This window comes from Entelurus aequoreus, linkage group LG07, assembly GCF_033978785.1.
Source record: "Entelurus aequoreus isolate RoL-2023_Sb linkage group LG07, RoL_Eaeq_v1.1, whole genome shotgun sequence".
In the NCBI taxonomy this organism is placed as follows: domain Eukaryota; kingdom Metazoa; phylum Chordata; class Actinopteri; order Syngnathiformes; family Syngnathidae; genus Entelurus; species Entelurus aequoreus.
In genome coordinates, this window is record NC_084737.1 from 80,980,172 (window position 1) to 80,985,171 (window position 5,000).

At 38.0% G+C, this 5,000-nt stretch overlaps 1 protein-coding gene across 1 annotated transcript in view; it reads left to right on the forward strand.

The window, feature by feature from the left end:
- The window catches only part of LOC133654316 (kelch domain-containing protein 8B-like), a 356,145-nt gene that overhangs the window by 349,503 nt on the left and 1,642 nt on the right, over nt 1-5,000 (forward strand). The window lies entirely within an intron of this gene.

Sequence of the window (5,000 nt, forward strand, 5' to 3'; positions counted from 1 at the left end):
GCTTCAGTAGACTCCCCTGAAGAGCAGGGAAACCTGTGAAACAAACCTGTAGGAATGAAAAAACCTCTGTGTTTTTTTTGCCCTAAGGAATATTCCGCTCTACTCCAGTATTGACCACTGTTTAACGGATAAACCACTATATATATATATATATATATATATATATATATATATATATATATATATATATATATATATATATATATATATATATATATATATATATATATATATATATATACTCCTATTAAATCAGAGTCAATAGTAAGACATAATTTAAAAAGGTCATTGTTATCGTTACGCCGCCATCCTGTGTTAATGTCTGTTTATAATTGTGATCAAAAATGTAACTATTTAATGATCTTGAAAAAAAAATTCATTTGAAATGTCAAGCAGCTAAAATGTGGCAAACATGGATAAGAAGTGAACGTTTTTTTTTGGTGCATTTTTCCCATCATGCCTTGCAATGGATTTAAATGGGTGTAATTTTGATTTGTTTTATGATGGTTTTCTGTTTTTAAAAAATAAATTAAAATATCCCCAAAGTTCATTGTGCAGGTTTTGTGTGACAATGTTTGTTGACTTTCTGTGCTGGTTGATTTTTTATTTTTTTCCTGCGTAATGACTAGGGAAGGTTGTTTGAATTGGGTTATATAAGTCAATTTTTTTGCATAAATTTACCAGAAAATGCACTTTGTGGTCACTTTTCTGTGTCAATAAAGTCCTCCTCAACAAAGATATTTGTTTCCCCCTGCGCCATGACTAGGGAAAGTTGTTTGGATTGGGTTATATAAGTCAATGCTGTGCATGCATTTGCCAGAAAATGCACTTCGTGGTCACTTTTCTGTGTCAACCACATCCTCCTCAAAAAAGTGACGTTTTTCCCCCCTGCAACGTGACTAGGGAAGGTTGTTTGGATTGGGTTATATAAGTAAATGATGTGCATGAATTTGCCAGAAAATGCACTTCATGGTCACTTTTCTGTGTCAATCACATCCTCCTCAAAAAAGTGACAGTTTTATTTTCTGCGCCATGACTAGGGAAGGTTGTTTGGATTGGGTTATTTAAGTTAAATGCTGTGCATAAATGCACTTCATGGTCACTTTTCTGTGTCAATCACGCCCTCCTACAAAAAGTGAAATTTTTTCCCTCTGCGCCATGACTAGGGAAGGTTGTTTGGATTGGGTTATTTAAGTAAATTCTGTGCATAAATGCACTTCATGGTCACTTTTCTGTGTCAATCACATTCTTCTCAAAAAAGTGTTTTTTCCCCCCCTGCGCCATGACTGGGGAAGGTTGTTTGGATTGGGTTGTATAAGTAAATGCTGTGCATGAATTTTCCAGAAAATGCACTTCATGGTCACTGTTCTGTGTCAATCATGTCCTCTTCAAAAAAGTTAAAATTGTACTTTCTGCGCCATGACTAGGGAAGGTTGTTTGAATTGGGCTATATAAGTAAATGATGTGTATGAATTTGCCAGGAAAACGCACTTTGTGGTCACTTTCCTGTGTCAATCATGTCCTCCTCAAAAAAAGTGATTTATTTTTTCCCTGCGCCATGACTAGGGAAGGTTGTTTGGATTGAGTTATATAAGTAAGTGCTGTGCATGAATTTTCCAGAAAATGCACTTCATGGTCACTTTTCTGTGTCAATCACGTCCTCCTCAAAAAAGTGAAAATGTTATTTTCTGCGCCATGACTAGGGAAGGTTGTTTGAATTCGGCTACATATGTAAATGATGTGTATGAATTTGCCAGGAAAATGCACTTTGTGGTCACTTTTCTGTGTCAATCATGTCCTCCTCAAAAAAAGTTATTTCTTTTTCCCCTGCGCCATGACTAGGGAAGGTTGTTTGGATTGAGTTATATAAGTAAGTGCTGTGCATGAATTTTCCAGAAAATGCACCTCATGGTCACTTTTCTGTGTCAATCACGCCCTCCTCAAAAAAGGGAAAATGTTATTTTCTGCGCCATGACTAGGGAAGGTTGTTTGAATTGGGCTATATAAGTAAATGATGTGTATGAATTTGCCAGGAAAATGCACTTTGTGGTCACTTTTCTGTGTCAATCATGTCCTCCTCAAAAAAAGTTATTTATTTTTTCCCTGCGCCATGACTAGGGAAGGTTGTTTGGATTGAGTTATATAAGTAAGTGCTGTGCATGAATTTTCCAGAAAATGCACTTCATGGTCACTTTTCTGTGTCAATCACGTCCTCCTCAAAAAAGTGAAAATGTTATTTTCTGCGCCATGACTAGGGAAGGTTGTTTGAATTGGGCTATATAAGTAAATGATGTGTATGAATTTGCCAGGAAAATGCACTTTGTGGTCACTTTTCTGTGTCAATCATGTCCTCCTCAAAAAAAGTGATTTATTTTTTCCCTGCGCCATGACTAGGGAAGGTTGTTTGGATTGAGTTATATAAGTAAGTGCTGTGCATGAATTTTCCAGAAAATGCACTTCATGGTCACTTTTCTGTGTCAATCACGTCCTCCTCAAAAAAGTGACCATTTTCTTTTCTGCGCCATGACTAGAGAAGGTTGTTTGAATTGGGTTACATAAGTAAATGATGTGTATGAATTTGCCAGGAAAACGCACTTTGTGGTCACTTTCCTGTGTCAATCATGTCCTCCTCAAAAAAAATTATTTATTTTTTCCCTGCGCCATGACTAGGGAAGGTTGTTTGGATTGAGTTATATAAGTAAGTGCTGTGTATGAATTTTCCAGAAAATGCACTTCATGGTCACTTTTCTGTGTCAATCACGTCCTCCTCAAAAAAGCGAACATTTTATTTTCTGCGCCATGACTAGGGAAGGTTGCTTGAATTGGGCTATATAAGTAAATGATGTGTATGGATTTGCCAGGAAAACGCACTTTGTGGTCGCTTTCCTGTGTCAATCATGTCCTCCTCAAAAAAAGTTATTTATTTTTTCCCTGCGCCATGACTAGGGAAGGTTGTTTGGATTGAGTTGTATAAGTAAGTGCTGTGCATGAATTTTCCAGAAAATGCACTTCATGGTCACTTCTCTGTGTCAATCACGTCCTCCTAAAAAAAGTGACAATTTCATTTTCTGCGCCATGACTAGGGAAGGTTGTTTGAATTGAGCTATATACAGTAAGTAAATTATGTGTATGAATTTGCCAGGAAAATGCACTTTGTGGTCACTTTTCTGTGTCAATCATGTCCTCCTCAAAAAAGTGATTTATTTTTTCCCTGCGCCATGACTAGGGAAGGTTGTTTGGATTGAGTTATATAAGTAAGTGCTGTGCATGAATTTTCCAGAAAATGCACTTCAGGGTCACTTTTCTGTGTCAATCACGTCCTCCTCAAAAAAGTGAACATTTTATTTTCTGCGCCATGACTAGGGAAGGTTGTTTGAATTGGGCTATATAAGTAAATGATGTGTATGAATTTGCCAGGAAAACGCACTTTGTGGTCGCTTTCCTGTGTCAATCATGTCCTCCTCAAAAAAAGTGATTTATTTTTTCCCTGCGCCATGACTAGGGGAGGTTGTTTGGATTGAGTTATATAAGTAAGTGCTGTGCATGGATTTGCCAGAAAATGCACTTCATGGTCACTTTTCTGTGTCAATCACGCCCTCCTCAAAAAAGTGACAATCAAGCACCTATCATACGAGCAGTTATTTACATTTATTTACATCTTGCGGGCCACATTGCAGACGCGGGTTGTAGTTTGGACACCCCTGTTTTAGTCCATATCCCCCCATCCCACTATTACATAATGCTAAAGATATAACATTATGATGGAAAAACATCCTAATATTGCTTGAAAGATTGCTATTTATACATAAAACACATTAGGGATGAATCACTGCGTGTTTTGGAGAAGAAAAAAGTGAAAACAGAAGGAAGATCATTTGAGACAAGAGGCCTTGAAGAGGAACGAGATTAAAAAAAAAAAAAAAAGAGAGACAAGGGGACAATTGAGATCAGAGGAGACATGAAAACAGATGAGCCAGAATGGGATGAAAAGGTTTACAAAGAAAAGAGGAGAATAAAAGTGAAGGGCGTATGCAAGAGTTGATGGAAGGCAACAAAGGAAGGATCAAAGCAGCGATAAGGAATGGACGTGACATATCAAAGTCATGACAGGAAGCCTTTGGAGCTGCAGAAAGAGAGTGTGACGTGTGTGCGTGTTTTCATGCAAGGAATAAATAATACAGCGTCACACCCGTGTACACCCCGCCATGTGACGCCCGTCGCCTTGGAAACAACCTGATGCTCGCGTGATGTCTAACGACAGGCGCAGCTGCGGAAGAAGTCATCTGGTGACATTTCATCTCCAAATAGGCCCTCTGGTGCTGCACCTTAATGGAAGTGAACACATTGTGGGGTAGCCAATGTGCCATTTAAGTAAAGAACATTTCATGAATATTGCTCTACAGTACATTTGCATTTAAATGGGGTTTTATTTTTTTCCTGCGAACTTGCTAAAAAAGAAAGGTGAGTCAGGATAAATACAGTAAACATGAGTGTTCACATTGCACTATTCCTCACTTAAATGCCCTTTTTTCCACCACTGCTTATTTATTTATTTTTTGGGGGGGGGATTAGGATTAGCTTTTGTGGGATAACTGCATGCTGCTTTTATTAAAGCCACAATAATGTGTTTTATCCTCGGTAATTGAGTAATACAAGTTTGTGGCAAAACCCGCATGGATAGACTAGTTAGGATAAGGAAGGAAAAGAAAGAAAACCAACCAATGTTCAGTCTTGGCCGATATTGATAGCACCGTAATTTTCGTTGCTACTGAAAGCCACTACTAGCGACCATGCAGTCTGATAGTTTATATATAAATGATGAAATCTTAACATTGCAACACATGCCAATACGGCCGGGTTAGATTACTAAAGGGCAATTTTAAATTTCGCGCAAAATATCCTGCTGAAAACGTCTCGGTATGATGACGTCTGCGCTTGACGTCACGGACTGTAGCGGGCATTTTGGGACAGCATTGTGGTCAGCTATTAAGTCGTCTTGT